We start from the raw sequence: 23385 nt of genomic DNA on the forward strand, positions 1-23385 counted from the left end.
ACTTGGAGGAAAACTGCTCCTGCGGGACGCATGAGTCGGGCTAATACACTCTAAGGATGTCACAAACGAAACTCGTGACAGGAGCAATCTCGAACGGCGACATTGTACTCGTTAATTCGGTCTAAACAAGCATAGTAAATTTCGGAAAAGGTATCTCCCGACCCGGCGGAGCACTCTTCCAGCGGCTATGTTGTTGTATGAAATTTGTAGATCTTATCTCGTCCCCGACGCCTCGACCGTGCACCAGGACGCTTTTCATTTTAGTTGATAGCGCAACGTGCTACGCGCGTCTGTAATTTTTGTTCTACCGTCGGCATAGAATCTCTTGTCGACCAGTTTTATATCTCACGAGCTCTTTTATTCGCGAAATGGACGGGCGAAAAATTGAAGCGGAAGAGAAAAATTCGGTCCAGACTTTATTCCATGAAAAGCAGCTGAGAATTAAAGTAGACTTTTCCTTTTCCTATCCCGTTTTATTGCTGCTTCCTCTTTCCACTGTACAGTTTCCCGATCGGTAGTTACATTTATCAGGGTTTCGTTTTATAAAATCGATGCTACATGCTTTTTTAGAATAAAATAATGTTTCCTTCCTCCGTCGAAGTATCGATAATATGTTTTACGGAATAGTATTTATTTAGACTTTAAACCGTATCTTAACAAGAATGTGACTTGAGGCACTAATTTGCAATTAGCCGCCCTGTATAGTTCTGTTATCTCCAGCGGCATCAAGAGGGACTCATTTCCTTCGACCGTCGAGATCTTAAGGTGAAAAGATAATGCTTAGAGACTCGTGGAGGATAAATAACACAAATACCCTTTTAGTGAAGTTAATAAACGAATTTTCCGAGACCAACAACATTTCGATGTTCCTATTCGGACGATGATAAATAAAATTACTCGTATAAAGCGTGACAGGGACACAATGAAGCTCATCTAATTCACAAAACCCAGAAGAAAGGCTATCAAATATGCTCGGTTACGCGTCTCCGTTACAATAAAAACCCATCTAGGATCCATTCGTGCGCTCCGATCGTCGTAAAAAGGTTACACCTGGCCGAAGATCAGAGTTTCAGGAGAGGAGACTGCTGGGGAGAATAAATTCGTCTATCTAGGACGGACTTGGGTTTCGTCACTCGGACGATTATTCATCCTCTCAGTCGAACAGTATAGGAGACACGCAGCCAGAAAACTCGAGAGAAAAAAAATACCGACCGTAGAGTGTTATCTGATTTGTAATACCCGCGAGACCGGTATTTATCACGGCTCCGAGAGCGCATGTATGCTTTCAAAAGCTGTGATATCGACATTGCTGACGAAACAGGTAATTTGAAACGCGGACGCGTGAACGCTAGTCCCAGAATTTCGAATATTTCCACGATCAATTTGTCGTCGCTTCCTCCTCGTCATTAATTACAGGATCGCACGAAACGCTTGTACGGGCGACGTCTACAGTGTTTATTCGAATCTTGATACCCACGAAGCTCGAAGGTAGTACAAATATCGTAAAAGAAAAACTCGTTAAGAATTCTGTACGAAGCCTCTGCAGTACGGATAAACACGATCGAAATAGGTAACTTTTAGTAATCGTCGAACCTTGGTCGGCCGTTCGAGTAAATGTTTACAACCAGTGGCGTCTGAAAAGGGCAAAGCAAATTCGATGAACGCGACGACGAGACACAAAGTCCAATTTTCCTCGAAGTTGCAACGTGGCGGCCATTGGGTTACCTGAAAAGTATCTATTACGTAATTGTTCGCAATACGGGAAGGAGACCTGGAACACGTTTGGCACCGCGTAGCACAATGACGGCCGGCCGATCCGTAGCGGCCCGTAAAAGGTTCTGGACCCAGAAGTCTCTCGAAGAATACACTTACGTGCCTTCTTTACAATAAGAAAGCCGGCTGGATGGTTTTCTGCGTCGCTTTGATCGAGAACCATGCAAAAAGAGGAGCCAACCTGGACGAGGAGACTCTCGCAGGGGAGACGAGCGCCGTCGTGACGGAGTCTGCGTGCTGCGACGACGACGACGACAGTCAGGAAAACGCCGAGGACCGGAGAAGAGGATAGCAGCGGGGGCCTGGGTGGGGGTAGATCAGAGGGAGAGGATGGTGGAAGCGAAATCTGGCCTCAGTCGTGCGCGACGCGCCATATGCGGTGGACCATTTGTCAAGGCTCTCACAAAGGCCAATAATCTCGCGTGACACGTGTGATTCCCCGATAAAAAGTGTCACGTGCTGGCTGCTACGCACCCCTCTCTTGGCCTACCGGGACACGAACCTCCCCACCCCGGGTCTGCCGGCCGAAAACTTGACGGAAAAAGTTTTTCCCTCGGAGACCAGCGAGAGTTTCGACCACGGTGGCGATCGGGGAACTCGCCCGCTAGTTTCGAATCGCGGGAACTAATCTCTTTCGGGCGAGGGTAAGAAAAGAACACCGAGGTTCTTGCAACGATCGAATTTACGTGGGTAAAGTTTGGATCGTGATGCTACGGGAAACGTAGAAGCTCGAGAAGTCGAGGAAAGATTGGAAGGTGGTCGGTGGACGTGGACCGCGTGGGGCGAACAAGGAACGCGTTTTTTTTCATCTCGAAGCTCGGGCAAACTGTGATCTATGGTGGCAATCGACGGGCCAGAGTGAAACGAAGATTTACGTCGATTATAATTAAATCCCGACGCGATTGAAGAGGAACGATGAAACTGGCCGACGTTTGATGCAAAATCGCTGTTGGCCCGGAACAATCAAGACGATCGACGTGGATCTCGTTAAAAAGCGATCCCCGTGTCCTGTCAGAAATTTATGGTGCATCGAAAAGAAGGTATGCTCGCAAACCGCCGAATACAGTCGCTAATTTTATGCCCGAGAAAGTTTTATCGCATGCACGGGGAACGGAGCCGAGAAATTTATTCAAATTGAGTCGTCGAATTTTTCTACTCGCGACGCGACAGGTGACGCCGAAGCAATTTGAATGCTAAAGAGACGCGATCATCGATGCTCTTAAGGATCGACCGTTAAGAAGCACGTGTCCCTCGAATCAGAATAGCGGACTTCGGTCCAGCGAATAGATTATCCGTAATCAAGGTCGACGGTTCATTGTTATTGCCCGCAGTCGCTATATTTAGAATGCCAATTCGTATATTGTTACTTCTTTTGCTCGAACCTTTTTGTACACGCAAAGCATCCCATGGAAGTGTTCGTCGCTAAATGTTCCGCGCCAAATGCTCGTAACTTTATATAAAAAATCTATTTTAAAAAGTCGTGATAATGAAATTAAAAAAAATTGTTTAATAATAACTGTAATCATCGATAAGATAGCAAGCATGAAATAATGAGTGACTATAATCATCGTTAGTATTGAAGGGGTAACTACTATCACAAGGTGATAAATAAAACACAAACTTGAGTAAATCTTTCTTTGTTTTCGCAATCATCCCAGTCACGGACTGTAGAGATAAATAAAATTCTGCGTCCCCTAACTGATAATTGAAACAATCGTTTTTATCACTGATCGTTTTACACTCGTTTCTGCGACTAGTAATTTAATCGTACGATTAGTTAAAATAAATACAATTATTGTGCGTTGAAAAAGAGACACGTTTGTAGGAATGTTTTGTATTGTTTTCACGTATATTTAATTTCAACGGGCAACTATATAAATATATTTGATCACAGAATGATCCAAAGCAATTTTCCGATATATAAGAGTTAACTATCATAACGCACAAGGAAACGTAGAGAGAATGCACCCAGAGGAACTGGCACACCTGTTGGGGAAACCTGATGTCGTGAAAGACGCGATTCTTCATCGAAACGATGATCCCTTTTATGCAAACCTCCATCTCGATACCTTTGTATAGGACAACGGCTAAACGTGACCAAAAGAGGAAAAAAGAAATTCCTCGGCCAGTTTCCCTTCCCGATACGTGAAATAACGTCGAGGTATAAATTTGGAGAAAAAGGAAAAAACGGAGGTAGATAGAGATAGGAGGCGAGCAGAGGCTGGTATCTCGTTTTACCCACATTCTCGCAATCCATCGATCACACGGATTTACCACACGTACGGTATTTCACATCGGACGTGTTTTATATTTAGCACGGCCCATTGGACGCCGCGTTATCGCGCTGTGGCGCATTAAGGCAGGGAATAATTAATTCGAGCCGTACCGATTCACAGATTACAGCCGCGAACGTTAATATTTCGAGGAACGAATTGAATTCCAATATCCGCGGACTCGATTGTGTCTCATTAAACGGGCCGCCGAGGCAATTAAGCATGACTAACATATTTGTAACGCTCGATGAATGGGCCGCAACCCGCCAGCCGTGACTACGACCCCGTTCCGAGGGTAAACATCGTTTCCCATATCGTATGCTGTTTAAACATTCATGCAATGGCGAAAGTATTCGAACGCTTACCTACGAAACGTTTGTTCAATTTATCGGACGTAAATTTTTAACACGCGTCTCTGTATTCACTTTTCACCACGTTTTATTACATCCGTTCGTCCTAATATTAAATTCATGTTCGTTGAAAATGTAAGCCTTAAGAATTCGCTATTCTTAGCAACGAATGGTTTAGTGGAATTGATTTTTAGCAAATTTTAGTTATTTATACTATCCATTCGTCCTAATATTAAATTCATGTTTGTTGAAAATGTAAGCATTAAGAATTCGCTATTCTTAACAACGAATGGTTTAGTAAAATTGATTTTTGGCAAATTTTAGTTATTTATACTTGTTATATTCAATATTTTTTATCGTTCATTAAATAATAATTTTGTTTCGCATTGCAATTTTATTTTTGTATTTGACATATTTGATAGTTCCATGTTTTAACAAAAATGGCCACCACGTTCAGTGGTCATCGAACTTCAGTGGTACTGGAATTTGATGCTCGATTAAATTCTGTTTTAATCTTGAGAAAATGGTTCTCTAAACGCTTGGAATGCAGAAGGAGGTTTATGGTGATAATTGCATGTCCTCGACACTAGTATCTGTAAGATATAGACGCTCCAAAGTCAGCCAAGAGGATTTGGTCGACGACAAATTGCGAGGTCATCCAAAGATAGGCATCTCGTTGTCCGATTGACCTTTGCTTTTGCAGAAATTATTTTTGTACCAAATGGAACTACTTTAAAAGATCAATAGGAGGATCAAATAGAGAATAAAGTCCATTCCAATATACAAGCATTTCCCCAGAAGCAATATATTCATAACTAATTTTTTAATTTAATTAGTCATAACAGGGGCTGAAACTAATCGCTTAAATGAAGAATACATAGTTGTCTGGTTGAATCTAAATTCCATGAAACGAAGCGCGACAGCGATTATCGAGATGTACGCATTATTAATGTTTCTTTTATCTCGTAACGATTATTCTTGTTGGTAATGAATAATATTCTTGGGGCGTATTCGCGAGATTATTTTGAATTTTAATCTCGTTTCGGGGAATCTGGTCCAGCGTCAGTTCTCGTTCCCCGGAATCGATATATCGTGCTTTCCGTATCGGTTCGGGCACGAACGGGCTCAATGGGCTAGAAAATGCCGGGTGTTAGTCTTTTTCGTTCGGCTCTGCCTAACAATCTATCGGGCTCTTTTAAGCGGGGTTAACGATCTGGCAGTGTCCCGGACCGCGCTTCGGACAGCAGCCGGGAAACTCGTAACGCCTAGAGTGACACGTCGTGCGATGAAATTGTAAATGGCCCCATGGGACGAGCCACGAGACTCGAGACTTTAAGTACCGGGCGATATATAGTTACCGAGGGAAAGTTGTTCGCGACCGTGAAGCACCAGCACTCAACGGGGGTAAAAATACACCCTTCGCGGGAACTTTGTTGCACGGAGAACTATGAATCTCTGCATAGACGTTGCGTAAAAATTATACGGATTGTCCCACGAATCCCCGCGAACTATGGCCGGAATATTATAGGTTGAAAATTAAATAAATTCCCTTCGACCGTGAAGAACAATCCCCATAGGCGCTCGGTCGCTCGTTCGACCATCAAAATTGTTTGATCTTTCTAATGTTTCTGTAGCAGAATTTGAAGCTGAACTCTATAAAATTAAAATTTGCTTTGGTATACATTTGTGAAGCAACGATCTCTTCTATAAAATGTAATTAATCATGGAGACAATTGGTTAAATATTTCGATGCTTCCCTGATGGAACAGTTTCGATAAATATTTGGCACGAAAGGCAAAAGCTTCCGCTAACTAATTAGCCAATCAAACAGCTTATTAATTAGCATTCGATATGATGACTAAGTAGTTATTAGCAGACGTTCGTGTTACTAATACCCCCGGGTGACGCGCAATTCAACGTATTACATGTTCTGCATCGATTTTCCACCAATTGATATACGCTGAAGCAGGTTACCGAATTTCCTGTCAAAGTGCACTGACTAGATCGATTTAAATTATTGTTCGATACTTTTGTCGTATTTTATTCTCGTTTAAATTTTGGTTATATTTACGGTAAAAATAAAATGTTTGACTCGAGTTAAAAACCAATCAGACCGCGACTGAAAAGTTTCGTTTCGTAAATTTTACAATTGAAGTCGTATTATGCGAGGAAACGTGTGCAATATTCTACGAGTGCTGCGGAGGACCTAAAATATTTAACTTACAATTAGAAGTCCAAATTACCTGCCATTAGGCGGATAAAGCGCGGCACATTTACGTATTAATGCTAATTCAGTACGGTCAAAAAACGCAGCGGATTCCCTCGTGCTTAACATCTACAACGCGAGAGAACATTGAAATTACCCGCACTGATACAATGAAAATAGTATACTTTTATGCGGAGCCGCATGTGTAAATTGCATGGCAGTTTAAACTATCTGCACAGTGAGTGACGTTTAAAATTGTCTACTCTTTATGGTTCAATTGATTTACTGTCCATAAAGTGTGACAATTGAAACAAACGAATGACACTGATAGCGCGTGGCAATAATGCTACTAAAGGTTAGTGGCAATAAGGGAAATACTTTTATTTTCAAATTCAAATCGAGTTTAATACTTTGCTATTTATTTTATAAATATTTAAATAACTTTTATGCCAACTAAATATTTCGGTTTATATACTAATTCTTCTTGCACGTATTTTGTATCTTGTTTACTTTTCTTTTACACCGCGTAAAAACTTTTACGCGTTATTCGGCTTCCAAGGAAATGTTACAGCGTGGTCGTACGTGTTTAAAATTTTCTATTCTTATGCCAACGATGTTGATTATCTTCTATCATTTTTAGAATTCCTAGCACGAGTTTTCGCGAATATATTTTCGAAAGTACGTTCTTTAGGAAAATTAAAAGATTTTTTCAAAGGTTCACGCTACACTCGTGAAATCTAATATATTAAAATTAACACATTTTCTTGCCCGTTCTTTTTCATGAGAATTTGAAGAATTAATATTAATTAAATCGTACGTCGACGGTTGAATACCCACTATTTTTGATCTACGACTATTATTAGTCGCGCAGACGTACGATTGCGAAAGCAAGAAGAAAACGCAGGTGACGCGATAACGCTTCGGCGGGTTCCACACGGTGTGCGCGTTGCAACGAGGCGATCTGATATAAAATTCGTTCACACGAGCCCCGTAAAAAGCAGCGAAGACAGAAGGTCTTGGTATCCGTGATATCGCGTTGAGGGTGTCGCGTCGGCTCGCCAAGGGTAGCTCGAAGTGGCGCGGCTAAGAAGGTGGTGGCGGGGTCGGTGGCGGCTGCAGAACGTGCAAAATAATCTCTCCTTTCCGCGAATAAAGTGGGCCCTCGTTAGTTTCCGCTTGCCGTAACTCTTGGCGGCAAGACGCACGAGCCGGTATTATTCTTGGCTGGAATAGCGGATCGTTAGGTTTAATCGTGCGGGCGTTTTCGTCGCGACGAACGACACAATCAGCCGCGAGTAATCCTCCGGTCGAAGTCGTGGAGGCACAGAAGAAAAAAAAAGGAAAACGCGGCGAGAAAAACGGGCGGGGGTGTGATCAACCGACGCCGGGGGTAAAAGGGACGGAAAATGCTCCGCCCGCCTTTCGTGTCTAATATACAAAGAGGCCGATACAACGGGAGCACTTTTCTGCAATTTCGGCGCTGGGAGAAAGGGGCAGAGAAGGGCGAGAGAGATTACGACCTGGCTGACACACAATACGACAGGACGTCGACGTCTTTCCTCGTGGCGGCTACCACTCGACGAGATGATTTCTCGTACTTTCCTCATCGCCCTGGGGAAGATATCCGGGTCATTCCACCCCCAAATCGATCACTTTTTTGTGTTCCGTGTCAGAGATTTGCTTGCAATTGTCATACGATACAAGCTCAATTAACGAGAATAAAAACGTGTTTAGAGGAAAAATTTTAATGGTAAATTCTAGAGGCCAAAATAAGACGAACATTAAGAATACCAATTCGTTGATTGAGGCTTCGTTAAAAAGTTATTAACGCTCGAAGTTCTGTCTGTAGAACGGCGATCTGTGAACAGCTGCATACGCGTGATAATGATTCTCACTATAAGGCTGTGGATACGTCGCTAAGTAGAGTTTCTCATCCTGAGTGAGAACCACTATCGTATGCACGCAGCTGTTCGCAGATTGTTGTTCTATAGCTGGAACTTTAAACGTTAATAACTTCTTAACAAAGCCTCGATCAACAAATTGGTATTCTCAATTTTCGTTTTATTTTGACCTGTAGAATCTCCCATTAAAATTTTTCTCAGAGGTAGCCGAACACCCTGTATAATAACGTTTAAAGCGCGAAGAGGAATCGAAAAGTCCTTTGCAACGTTTGGTCGCAGTCGTGTCACTTCGAATTTCGTCGTACGATTTTCCGAGAATATTCCGTGAATCGTGAAATAAATTTTGCGAAGTCGTGTAAGCAGTGTTTCTCTTTAAGCCGCGGCGAAATAATTGGACGATATTTTGAAACGTCGCGCGAATCGAGCACATCGCGATGTACGAATGGAGAGGTTTTTTCCTATCGGGAACGACGTATTGCGGTTAAAAAATGATGCGTCCGTTATCAGCAATTGACGCACCCTTTGATTCACTCCCAGACGATAAAACTATTGTTCGTTCTTTGCACTTTGTGAGAGCGAGCATGGCGCGGGAAACAGAATCGTATCGCGCTCGTTCAGTCGCGTGTCCCAATTCGCGGAATCGTCGGACGTATTTTAACGGAATTTGATGGAGGCTGGTTTCGTTCAGTCAATACGCTTTCGGCGAGTAATTAAAAGTTACTCCGCTTTATAGTAGCATCGAGACCGTAGGAGCCTGTAAATTAAATTTCTCGAAAGTATTCGCGTCAAGATACACAGAATTTACAACGATTTTGCATTTAAATTGACGAAACTCTTTTGAAGAGCTGGCTTCTGTTAATATTAAAAATCGCGAAAATTGTATTATAGAAAATGTGGCCGTGCTGTCATCGATATTTTAATATCTCTTACTCTGTGAAATATGAGATCTGTGTTGAATAAAATTTTAATTAATCGAGACTGAAAATTTCTGCATATTATAAATATAATCTTCGTTCGTAACAGAAGTTCTAGCAGAATGTGCAACGCAGAATAAATGGCTCCAAAAGATTCGTATACGTAAAGTATCGTGATTTGGAAGTTCCATTGTGAGCGTTTTAAGGGTAGTTTTAATCGCAATATAAAGCGTCTTATGCGTCACTAAATCCGTAAGAACCGCACGGTTTTAGGGAGAGGTTTACGACATCTCTGCATTTCCGTATCCCGGGCGATTGTGTCTGAAAAAGTTTCATAACTAAATTTCCAACGGGCAGGGACGTTTATCGCGACGAGCCGCGTCAGCGTCGGTTCGTTCCGATTATCTGCCGGACTTTTTTTCTATTAAACCTCAAGTTTTTATCGAGTTACGCAAATGGCCCATGACGGAATACATTAAGTTATAATTTTATGAAAACGGGAATACGTACGTCTCGATTATGCGTTTAACGGCGTACAATTGGCTGAAAATTTTTATTTACGCGCCCCTACGTCGGGTAAAAGAGTTCGTTTATAAAACGACAATAAAAATAAAAGCCAAAGCAATGCATTTATTACTATTTCTGTATCTCTCGAATTCCATCGTTCGTTTTAATTTTAATGTCTGTGTCATGGAAGGATTTTTTTTTTTGTCAAAAAAAAAGTCACGAGTATTCTGCGTTTGGAAAAAAGGCTTTATGTACTGAAATAGAATTGCAGTTTTTGTCAAACACGAGGATGAAATTCGGTGCATTTGGCCACGAGAAACACGAATGCCAATAAATATTCCTGAATCCGAGCTAACGACCATTCACGGGAACTACAAACGCTCTGAAATTCCAAGAGGACCCCCGTCACGTGCGCAGCTATCGTAGACTCTTCGAGGGAAAAAAGGGGGCGGGTAGGGGAGAAATGACGGGGTGCAGCTCTCGCGTGGATTTCGGTAGGCACATCTAATTGCGTTGGTTGATTTATCGGCCGCGAAGTGGTTTCGGCCAGACGGAGGAACTGGTAAAACGCGCGATAAACGACGAGGAGGAGACAAACACGACGCAAGATCCATTCGGTAGCGATGGGATCTGTCCAGTGATATAGCCATTCACAAAACTGAGGAATTCTAGAAATCAGTGAATGAAAAATTTGATAATTATTGGAAATAATTACTAAGCTTAAGACTTAACGATTTGCAATAAGAAGATATATTATTATTTAAAAATAAGTTAAGCGACATATAATACATATTTTTCGTACGAATTTATTTTTTCAAATAAACGTAATCATTATCTTACTTAAAGCGGTTATTTGTTAATTGTTTTCTTCTCCGTTATGAATGACTATGGCACTGGTCCCATCGCTGGTCGGTCGGTAACCGTGTAAACCGTCGGTGAATCATGGGTGTTGAGACGTACCCGTGTAAACGTGTCTTCGTCGTGGCTGGGAGGGCACTTAACAATTGCTTAAAATAACCGAATCCCGCGCGTGGAAATGATTTCGCCGCTTCCTTTTCTACCAGGGGTGAGCCGCGGGATCATCCAGGGAATCGGGACGAAGAAAAAAGATCGAAATGGATGGAATCGCGTTTTAAAGCGAAATGAAAAAACACGAAGAGGAAGAAAAAGGGTAGCAGCCTCGAGGAGGATAAATAAACGCGAAACACGGACCGATACAAGGAGAGAAAGAAACGGAAGGGGGAATAAGCGTAGGGAGAGCACCAGGGCTCGTGGCGAAGAGGGTAAATAACGGAGGGAAAATCGAGAGGGAAGAAAGAGAAGAAAGTACTCGTGAGTGGTTAGCGCGGAACGCAGGACCCGCAGCTGCGGGAGGTCTACGTTCATTTTAGGGAGCCCTTTACCAGAAGGAAAACAGTGTTACGCGATATCACGTGAATATATTATTTCGAGGCTGTGTCTTCTTCACTTCCAACCAGCCAACAATATATTAAAAGAAAACAAACTGTATTTAATTATAGCATGCCTCGATCGTTACTTCCATCGCCAATGGAGGAGCTACTTCAATTTTTCGAAATTTATCTCTGTATAAAAAAAACACATCGAAGTTTATCGGTAAAGAAATGTTCAAATAATATATAGAAAAATATTTAAACGACGACACGTTATGTAAAAATATCTCCTTTCCGGCATATACCAAAAATGGCCACTGATAGTTCTTTGTTTCTTGTAGGACTGAATGGGACTACCTCGCGATAACATTGAATTCATGCATACGAGGAAGAAAGAAATAACCGGGAATAAGTGAGTACAGCTTTACGACAGATCCTTTTGCGATAATAAGAGTATTGTGCGGAGAAAATATAACGGAAACTAAGTTAGCGTAATCTTTCGGATGGCCCTTCCTCCGACGTGACTGTTTCGCGACTCCGCGCGTATAAATTTCCATTAATGTGCTTCTTTTTATCTTTCTTTTCACTTACTTTCTGTTTCGCAAGCTGCTGTAACATTAGTCCGTAAAAGCGCTACTTATGTCGAAAAATCATTAGCTTAAAACAGTGTTTCTTACTCCTGACCCACTCCTGAATTTTATTTGTTGTAACAACTTGCATCCATTAACGTAAAATTAATTACTAATCGATCTTTTTCGTACAGAACGAATACTCGCTTAGGTTTCTTCGACGAAATTGTATGACGTCGGGGAACTGGGAAGTCGAACGAATTAATTAATTACGCGCATTAATTACACTCGGTCGGTCGACGGTGTTCATCGTTGATTACTTCATAGTTAACGCCGTTTCGCAGTATGTCGCTGCTACAGACGCCAAGTTATTGTTGTTTGTCATCGCAGCAGCTTCGTCCATTTAATTAGTTTAGTAGATTCAATTATCATTCGCTTCGGAATATTCCTCCTAGGAGCGACGCTATGTCACATGATCCTGCTGGATTACGTTGCACAAGGCGGATAATTCTGGCGTGCATTTTCATGAAAACAGGATTACACGAGAACTTATTTAACTTTTCGGTTATGATAGGAAATTTAACGCGCCTCAAAGTGGCCACTGGCGTGGTAACGCGACGTTAATGAATTTAATTTCATCAAATGAATCGATTATGTTCGAGGAGACTGGGCAGACAACTTCCTCTGAATTAAAATCCCAGTGAGTTATATTAAAATGGTTGATACAAATTGGTGCATGTTGGTGAACACATAACTCGAGCTACAGAATTTTAATAAACAGCACTTCTAAATAATTCATAAACGCGAACAGAAATTGCGTACAAAGTTACTGTTTTATATTCCGTGAATTTTTATTTATTATACAGGACACAGCACGCGTAACAATAAAACAATACGCCACCTTATGATAAAGAACGTCTGTTTATGGAACTACCTTGGTGAAATATGTATTTTTTAAAGCGGGAAAATTGTCTGAAACAATGTGTATAAAAATGTCAAGTTTTAACAGCAGAGACTCGTGGCGCCTTCGCGTGCTTCGTAGGGTGCAGTTTTATTCTTTTCCTATTCTCCTAAAATCACCCCATCTTTCTGAAGCATACGTTTTATAGAGGAAAGTTCAAGGAACAGTGGGAAATTTTTTATTATAGGATTATGCATCGCTTTATTTTCACGCGACGTGCTGTCGAAAGAAAGTCCACAAAACTTTTATTCCATGTATGTAACGCTTTAAAAAAAAAAAAAAATAAGATAAAAAATATATTTGACGCTAAAGGTATTTATATTCATACATGTAAATTCATCTGTAAATGCGTATAATTTACAAAGAGTCGATAGTTTTCTGTGAATAATTAATCTAAAAAAATGTAATTTGTAAAAAGGTTAATTTGAAGTGCAAAACCTATGGTAGTCGGCGATAAGATATTATAACTGCCGTAATATAGGGAGTAATTAGCTATAGATCGTTGCGTAAGCTGCCGAGCGTAGCAAAAATGAAATTTTCTAACTAACGGGTAGAACGAAGAACAATTTACGTCGGGACTGTCCAGAATGCTTCTTTCCTATGACGTCGTTCCGGATCATTATTTTTATACCGGAAGCTGGCATCGTCATTCTCGCGACGGTTCTTTTTCTACCGCATTAACAGCGTCCCGCGAGGGGAATCGCTCGACGTTTCCCTTTTTCTTGCATATTTAAGCTCGGTTAAAGAATCGGTTACGCAGCGGTATAACGAGGATTTCAGTAACCCTGACTATTACTGGTTTCTTGCTGCTTCGGGAAGGTTTTCAGCCGCTTTAAATTGTCCCCCCGTGAGAAGCAAAGCCGCGCTACACGATAGTACAGGATTACAGCAGCACAAAAGCGAAGCCCGTGCATTTTCATGAAAACAGGATTACAGGAAAACTTATTTAACTTTTCAGTAATCGCGCGACGCTTAACGTCGAGCGTCCTTTAAGTGGGACTCTGGGTACGTTACGTGATAGCACAAGATTGCGTTGCTATTCCTTCGACCTGTGTAACCGGTAGCTGGGAGCATTTTCGGATAAGTAGTCGCGACGCTCACGATCCCGCGATAAAACAACGACGAGTGTATTTATGACGAAAGTATAATTGGAGAAAGAAGTTTAGTTTGCGTGCAACGGCGAGAACTGTTGCTTACAGGGGCGAGGCAGACTCGAAAATATTCTTTGGAGGCAACAGAGATGAATCAAACGGTAAAGAAAATATGGAGAAATCGCCAGTATTAATATTATTTTAATATTATTTAAATGTTCAAATTGAAGCAATCGCTAAAATTCGCCGAGGCGCGTTTAAATGCAAAATCTTTACGTAACGAAGAAACGAAAGGAAACGAGGAAACTAGACTCGTTGAAAGTTTTATCGAAGTCAGCCGCAACTTCTTGCATCTACTTAGACGATTGAGGAAAATTCTATTTACTCTGTGCTTCTTGCTTTTTTCGAATCCGTTTGAAAACCTATGAATGAAAACGTGATATTTTAAATTGTACCTTTGGTGTATTTATATCGAAGGATAAAAGGCAGTGTCGTTTAATCGAATGAATTCGGTGACGAATACGTTTTTCTCAAACATAGCAAAGTATTCTCGTGTTCTCTATGGTTTCTCTATATATTGATGTCCAATCCGGATGCCCGTACGATGCATGGAAAATCGTCTCTTCGTTTATAAGTCCGTCGTAAAAGTGTTCTTGCTATCCTTGCTCCAGCTTTATATCCGCGGGTCGTGCCAAAGTATCACGATAAATTTAAAAAATACAAACGAGATTCGCATCGTCTCGACGGGCGTAAACGTCGCCTCGTTCGTTCCATACGTACGCAACAATAACGCAATAACTGCATTTGTTCGTTGCAGCCTGCGACAAAGTAACAATGGACTCCGATCAAGTTGTCTTATTTCGATTCGTTCGTTGGTGATTTTATTCCCCACGATTCGTATTAAACTTTTATCGGGACTACAATAGCCAAGTGCTTGGAAGCCGAATCGAGAGTAAACGATCAGCTTCGAGCAGACGCAGCACCGATCGAAACTATCGGAAGTACGAGATTGGGTCTCATGTTTCAGCGTTGCGAGAATCCAAACTGTAGACGAAATATAATTTTCTCGAGTTTCTCGACATCGAGGTAAATTTCGAAACCAGGTTTCTTGTTATTACAAATACGAAGCTCATGCCGCGGTAAACGAGTTATTTTCCGTAGCCTCGATGCAAAGAAACATTTTTATTCAAAACGAACGTTTCGAGCGTGTAATTTCGAGGTGTCGGTGTTTTACAAAAATTTGTCAGAAAAATCCACGGTTTTAAATTATGCATGGACTGTGCGTCGAACGATAGCCGTAACGAGGGGACGATGTTCGAAAAAAAGGTGTGCACGCGGGAAAAGGGAGCTCGATGATCGAAAGTTTGTAGAGGAGGAGTTATGGCAGTGGCGGTAATGAAGCCAAAGGCACGGGAAGACAAGCGGGCGCTGTCTGTTTGGAAAGAAAACACTTATTAGCAGGGTTGGATCGTGGTTCCGGCGAGGGCTGAATTTAAATCGGTACACGCCGGCACCGGGCAAAACGTAGAAAGGAAACAGCGCGACAAAATGGTGGAGGGACCCGTCGCGTCGTCGGTCCGAGAAACATACGGGATCCTCGGCGCGAACGCAAATCCAACCGGACCCGAGGGATCTATTTTAATTATGCCAGGAGGAAAATTTGCAAAGAAAAATAGCGAGGCTCTCCTTATTTCAGCTACGGAGGAATAAACGGGTGACTCATGACGGTAATAAAGACGATCCCGTTACTGGAGGAGAACTTGAATCCGCCCCGCGGGAATTATATTCCTTTAATGACGATTGAATTAAACGTCGATTCGATTATTCTTGGGCCAAAGAGAATTTGTTCCGCGGAAAATATCGCTGGCCCTCGAGAAACATCGCAACGGTCGAATAAAAGTTGCTCCCTGAAACGAGAACTAATTCATTTACATGGTATTTAAATTTAGTTGCATCGTAATTGCATTAAAATTGAATTGCATTTGATTAAAAATGAAATGAAATGCAGTGTGATTAAATTACAGCTCTCAACGTCGAGTTAATGGGATTTAATTTCTTTACGTGTTTGTTTTACAAATGTACGCTTTTGTCTGTGCATGTCAGTTAATACGTCTCTGTTACTAATTAGTGATAAGTTTAAAGTGTTCTTTATTTGTTTTTGTCCCGTCGAGTAACGGTCTTCCAGCCCCCCGCGATATTATTTTACTTTACTTTAAACTTCTTTGGGAAGTATTAAGCGCGTGATCGTAAAAGAAACACTTAATTATAAGTTCGATTTGTTTCTAGCAGCGAAGCAGAGACGCCTGTGATTTACACATAGCTTTTGTGGAAGGTTCGTGACACGTTCGTCGACTTCGTGTTGTGTTACACGTAGCATTACACCCGTCTGACTCGGCTTTACTAGCACGGTAATGAGTGTAATTAATTAAGGTGTTCGTAGATCCCGTTGTACAAGTATCGCGCACGTAACACATCGACGAAATTCTACGCAACCAGAAATCAATAACGTGAACACTAGGAGCGTGCGGGTATTCGAAATTACTACAATGGTCATTTGTGGCTAATCGACTGTAGTAAGCAGAGTTTCTAAATTCTTAATTGCACGAACAATAGCTGTATAATTTCCTTTACATTTGCAGAACAGATTAACTTTGACGTCAAACTTTATCGCTGTAACGCTTTGTCGAGGCGTTGAGTATTCGATAAAATTAAATTGTAAAATGAAAAGTGACGTACCTTTGAAGAGCCAACATTCCTTTCGCGACGCATTGTGTTTGTCCCGACGGCGCGACGAACCAGTTTCGTTTTGAATGAAAAGAGTCGAGCATTGTTCATTAATCAGAGGCGGATAATTAAATTGAGATAGCTTAAGATTTCGGAGGCTCGAAAGGATTCCCATAGGAGCGACCAGAACTGGCTTGGAGAATTCGATAAGAGGAGCCCACAGGATTTCGAAGAGGGTGCACAATAGTGAAGGACGCTCTCAACTGTAAAATAATTAAGCTCCGCGAAGCCCCTAATCGTTCCTGATCTTCTTCCGACGAATCGATTGGTTCATTCGATTAATCGTGAAGAATTCAATTATTGAGATCGAATCTTTTGTACTTGGTTACGGGTTACGCCGCGATACAGAGAGATTCGCGCTGTTTTCAAGCACGAGCGAGACGTTTTCACCTTTAATCAAAGTCGTTCGAATTTTAACGTCACGCTTTCCGCCTTCTGAGCCTTCGATTCCACGTTAACTGACTCGTTGACTAAAATTTTAACATAAATGTAATATACGGCGAGTGCTTTAATCAACGTTTCCCCAAAAGCGATCGTTGGAACAAAGATACTTATTCAGCGTCGATCACCTATCAAGCAATAATCCCACTGTGAAAGGACCGCGATAGCTTTCGGTAATTAAAGTTCATTATACGCCCTCCGTTCACGAAGACAATCTGTCAAAACGGTTAACGCAGCAAACGTCAAAAGGGAAGCTTCGATTCTCCCTTCAGACTTCAGCCCTCCATCTCCAGGAACACGGTAAGCCCGCGAACTGGAAGGTTTTTGCGAGACACTCTTCAATTTATTATTACCCTGCAGAGGAGCCGTGCTTCCACCATCGCTCCCGGTCCGACTTTCAAGGTCCTCTCCTCCCGAGTTTTCCGGATACGCCACAGACTCCCTTGTTACTTCCATTTTATCGTTATTCGCTCTTTGCAACTCGCGTCGAGTCGATGTTGGATGATAAAGGGGGTGGCGAGATCGACCGACGGGATGATTCTTTACGCAAACATACGTCGCGACTGCAGGACACAAGGGAGAGTAACCTAACGCTCACCGATCCTATAAATCGTAACTCTGCAATTTATTATACATAAATATAAGTACCTGGTGGCAAATACAAGGGTGGACCAATAGCCTTAACGCGTTCACCGCCCCAACAGATCAATATTTTCTTTTCAGATAATTCCAAGCTACCCAACTCAACATTTATCTCATTTATTTTTTTTTTTTTAGCTTATAAGTAAGTAAAACAACTGTGACAAATAGGAACTTAGATAAATTCTGAATACTGAATGGACGAAGTTCTGTATTATATGCTTTGAATGAAAATTGTAAATACAGCCAAGTGCAAAGAATTAAAATGGGGACACCCTGTACACTGTGAACAGTTTTTCGTCCCTTTCATACGTGCCAACCTTCGCTCGCTTTGTTCTTTGGTTGATTCGAGGACATCGTTTCCTCCTCGGTTCCCTTCAATCCGATTTCTTGGCGACCAATTTTTCTGCAAGGTCAAAAGTTCCTCTTTCTCGGTTCGGGGCATTTCTTCCTTGGTCGAATTAGCAAAGATTCGCTCCTCGAATTCCTCGACATCCGGCCGGGCTCCTTCCGGTCGCGTTGTTGCTTTGCCCCGCCCCGGGGGCTCTTTATAACCCCGAGCGATACAAAAGGCTGCATTAGGTGGCCCGAGAAAAGAAAAATGTCCCTCGATTCGTTTAATTGTGACGTCTAGCGAGATAAGGAACCCGATAATGGTGATTGATGCCACGATTCGAGCTCCTTTTCTCTTCCTCCACGACGGCGAACCTGCAAACGCAGTCCTTGAATTGTAGAATTTTTTCCTTCCTTTTGGCATAGTCGCCTCCGCGCAGAACGTTGCAACATTTTTCATATGTATTTTGTGTTCGTTATAACGCATCGGTGGTTCGAATATCGTTCGAAGAAAAGCAGAACCTCGATTACTGCAAGAAATTCTAAAATTGTTACGATAAACGAGGTAGCCCAGAACAAATTTTGAAATCTGATGGATTTCTCAAGTTATAAATATTTAAACAGAGTTGTAACATTAGAATTACTCGACGAATCGATTCCTTTGACAAATATGAGTCCTTTTAAAAACTGAAACGAGTTTTGGCCTGGCCAAATTCCCAGACACCCTGTATAATATCCTCTGACGGAAGCTCCAGAAATTGCTGGACCCGACCTCGTATTTTCTGCGAATAGCTTTCGAACGTGCATTGGTCGGAATTACATTTTCCCGCACGTTCTCGTTTTTAACTAAATATACACGAGTAGACTATGCAAATAGAAATATCAACGGAACGATAAATTCAACGTAAGCTTTGGCTGGAATTCCGCTGCAAGCATTTCGTACGAATCGTGAAAATATAGTCCAGGGAATTTCCTCGAGCCGAATCGCAGACGTAAGAACTGCCTTCATCTCCCGCGTAATTGATTCCATTATTTTCTATTGACTATCGAATGAATTTTACAAAAGCCCGGCCCCGCTATAAAAGCACGAATCGCGTCTTTGGACGAACGTTTAGTACGATTCGATTAATTGATTTGCCCGGCCACAATGCACTTGACTTTCAAAGTAACTTTAATATTCATTCTTCGTTAGAATGCGGGTAAAATCCAATAACAACGCGGCACAAAGGCCAGACTGGGACAAACGCATTGTTTAATGGATTCAATTAAAACTATTTCCTGGAGAATACATCCTCGGATATTTGTTTTTTAACAATGGGAATAACGTTACATAAAATATCCGCGCCAATGTTCATCCGTCAAAAATATCATTTGTTCTTCTTAAAAATAGAAATTCATCCATTGTTGAGTAGAACGGAGATCCATCGTAATTCCATGTTTGGATAATTACAGACTTTTCCCGTAACGAGTATCATTTTTCACGTTCGTTAGCCGTTATTCATTAAAAACATTAATTATTCCAGTCGTACGAAAAATCTGTTCTTATTGTTTCGCGAATTCTATCACGGAATGAATTTCTTGCTCGTTTATTCATTCTGTGAAGTATTAATTTCGAAAATATACAAAAGAGATTTCTCGTCCATCCCTAATAATATATATTTTGAATTGTGAAAAAGTAAGATCGCTGTATTTTAGGTGTAAATGGAGGTTCGTAAGTTCGGGCGATCAGAATGAAAAGTATAATGGGCCCTTGTTCGATCGGATCGGAAATCTCTGATACAGTCTAGGTCCAATCGGAAGCAATCTCGGTTCAATCAGATCAGGTGCTTCATCAGGATCAACGGAATTCAATTTTCTAAAGTGATTTACCATTTTTATTTCGATATGATAATACGGGGAAAACGCTGACTGGCGGGCGAGAAAGCATTCGATTAAATAAACGGGCTCGATTCCGTTTTAACGAAGCAAACCTCCAGGCGGCAGTTGGTACATTAACAATACTCTATCTTTCATCAACCTAATGAATACAAACTCGATTGATACGTGTATATCCGTAATAAACTGAAACCAACTCGATTACAAAGTTTGTTCGTCGATGCCGACACATTCAATTATCGATGGCCTGTAAACTCGAACCCCATCATTGTGTACAACGTTCTGCCATAAATTTGATAATTACAATACGTTGATATAATTAATCACGTGACCTGGACAACGTTGTCAGAGAAATTAAGCCTTAAAATTCACAAAGAAAATAAAACAACCAGAAATACATTACCCGTGCGTATTCTACGACCAAACAGCAGTTTTGAAGAAATTCAATCAAGGATCGAACGATAGCCTCTGTAAAATTTTTTTTACTTAGTTACAGCAGTTCAAAGAACGAAAAAACTGCAAAAAGGTTCGTCGACTTTGTCCTGGGATGACATTAAAACTGATATAACACGATAAGATGCTGAAAAAGCGACGGGATCGAATGTTTACACGGCAGACAACGAAACTAACGAGCCTAATCCAATTTGAAGGGGCCAGGTATTAGCTACTTGCCATCCCCCAGTTAGATAAATGACACGAACGCGAAAAGAAGAAAAGAAACCTGCTCGCTTTTCCCAACGTTCAGGACATTTTCTCGCAGTCGCTGCGAATTTCATTCGGTTGCTTTTCTAATTCCACGGGTCCTTGTTTTCCAGGCACCGATGTCGTCTCTTTTACGGCGTCTAAGGTCGTTTTCGTCTATTCAACTTCCAATTGGATCCGGTAATTGCCGCTAAAATTATCCGTCCCGCCCCCGCCGCCCCATTCGAGCCCATGGTTGCTTTCCTCGGTGCTCCTCGTCTCTCAGAGATCGATCCCGCGCCTCAAATCTATACTCTTCGTCGTTTCTCTATTTTTAGTCGCGTTTCCCATTCTATCAGCTCGTTAACCTATCCGTCGGAATACGTTTTAATCCCTGCTCGACGAGAAAAATTTCACCCTTCGACCCCTTCGCTCGATATTAATTTTTCCTCCAACTTTTTCACGATGTTTGCTCCGCTGACGTCGTTTTCCTTGGGTCTTAACCGTGGAAATACCGTGTCACGAGTTGTCGCGTTCAAGATTAGAAAAATTGGAAATATTCAGTTATTTTATTCTATACAAAAACGTTCGAACCTACGGTGCTCAAAATAAACGAGTATTATGATTGGTGAAAATTTTCCGATAATATATATAAACTTAACCATATTCGAATTTTGCTTACATATAATTCATACAACGTGTACGAGTAAAAATAGTTCAAATGTTATTATTAATGTCTCGTAACGATGAAATGAGAAATATAAAAGTTTTTAGTCTGGATCGATACGTTTTATCAGAATTCGAAAATTAAATTTGACAACAGAAAGAAACAACAGTTTTACCTTGTACGTGGGCTGGTTTTACCAGACAACGAAGGGAACGGTTAATCGGATCGTCGAAGCCGGGAGAGGTCGAACCTCCAAGAAATTAAACAGAACCGTGGAACGAAGAACGGCTGAAGTTTGGTTGACCTAATCAAACGTGGCTGCAATTAGAACCATGCTGATTGTAAGTAAGCGACGAAAAGCGGAGACAGCGAACGGTTTCGATCCACCCCCGGGGCAGACGATATACGTCCCAGCAATAAAGTAGTTGAACTAAGTAACTTGTTGGACACTGGGAGTATCTCAAACTATCCAATTACGGCCCGAAGATTCAAATTACGCGCACTTGTACGGAAACGGAAATTTGTTCAACTGGTCGAGGTTAATTTCGCTCGAGCGGGTTCCGGCCAGATTGAGTATGCTCTTATTAGGCTCCTATTGACTCGAAAGTATACGCATCATCGTCGGAGAACTTTTGAAACTCCTGCCTACGGAAACTGTTGACCCATTCGAATCGTACGAAAGAATTAAAAATAAGACAAATTATTTTTATTCTATTTTAAACTTAGTTAACCTTCTTTGATCTTCGAATAAACAGGAATTATTTTTTAATCGAGAAACGCTGTTAGAGAAGTTTATAGGTCGATATTTCCGTGGAATAAGTCTGTCTGGCGGTATTGTCTTCGGAGTTTATACGGTTATAGTCCGACGGGACCAAAATCTTGCGAATCGAATAGCATGAAACCGTATCCGTAATACTGACCGTTTGAACTTCCACTTCGGGGAATTCGATTGCAAGTTCGATCATTACAGCTGGGGTCATCTCGAAACTCGAGACCCGACCCGATCGTCATTAAGAGCTGAAAGTTTCGAGACAAGTATGTAGACTGTGCTCGAGCACCGTACTCTGCTGATATTGCTATTGTTTCTAACGATATACGGTATTTAGTACATCCTTCGCCTCGAACGTTACACAGCAGAGCGAAACAATTAGATATAAAGAATCTTCTTCGATGGAGCTTCTTGAATCTATCGAACAGATCTGAAATATTGCTACTTTGAATAATTTACGTACATTTCATTTCTCCGGGAAGCATTATATCATAGTAAAGATACGTTTGTCTTAATGGAATGCATCCAGTAATCTAAATTAGCATGTTAAATAGAACGTGATGCTTTGTTTTGCATAATTAGATAATGCTGCAGAGATTAATTGCAACTTGTTGACTCTCGAGAGCATCAATTCAGTTATTGTGCAATGTGATGGAAGTCTTCCGGTTGCCACAAGTTTTGTTATCGTTACAGTGTAGATACTCTTGCGGATTTCATGTATAGAAACATTCGAATGTAAAATTTTAAATATCTTTTTTTTCTCTTTCGTTGTTAATTTTCTAAAAGACTACCTATGTTTTTCTTTTTTAAACTTTTTTATACGGTGGACGAAATTTCTATAAGAACACCATGATTTTCTACAAAATATTCCTTTATATTCTAAATATCTGGTAATGGTATGAGGAAATCCTTCGCCACCATCGCATCGTTACTGGGGAACAATAAATGTAAACAAACTCGCGTGTTCAACGTGTTAGTTACGATTCAAAAATGACAATTTGTAAAATTTCGACAGTAATGAACACAGAAAAGTACATTGGTCTTTTGGATGATACCTTAATTTTATTTATTGAAGAGCATCATGAAAGCATCATTTATGAAGTGGCCCTCTCGATAAAAATAAACTATTTTCTCCAGATCTATATATTACTTTTCCAGTTTCTATTACACCTTAATTATTTCCTAGCATTCCTTTCATTACATCATCAAAATCATTTAATTTCTTATTAAGAATCATAGCGTTCTTACAGAAACTTCGTC

The 23385-nt window shown here is 41.1% G+C and overlaps 1 protein-coding gene across 1 annotated transcript in view; it reads left to right on the forward strand.

The window, feature by feature from the left end:
* Positions 1-2142: 2142 nt before the first annotated feature.
* The window catches only part of LOC143342770 (uncharacterized), a 43948-nt gene continuing 22705 nt past the window's right edge, over positions 2143-23385 (forward strand). Inside the window, exons 1-2 of the mRNA XM_076766987.1 lie at positions 2143-2813; positions 11657-11727. The gene's annotated coding sequence lies outside the window, so the exon portion shown is untranslated. The remainder of the gene's footprint in view (positions 2814-11656; positions 11728-23385) is intronic.

Source organism: Colletes latitarsis, chromosome 6, assembly GCF_051014445.1.
Source record: "Colletes latitarsis isolate SP2378_abdomen chromosome 6, iyColLati1, whole genome shotgun sequence".
Lineage (NCBI taxonomy): Eukaryota > Metazoa > Arthropoda > Insecta > Hymenoptera > Colletidae > Colletes > Colletes latitarsis.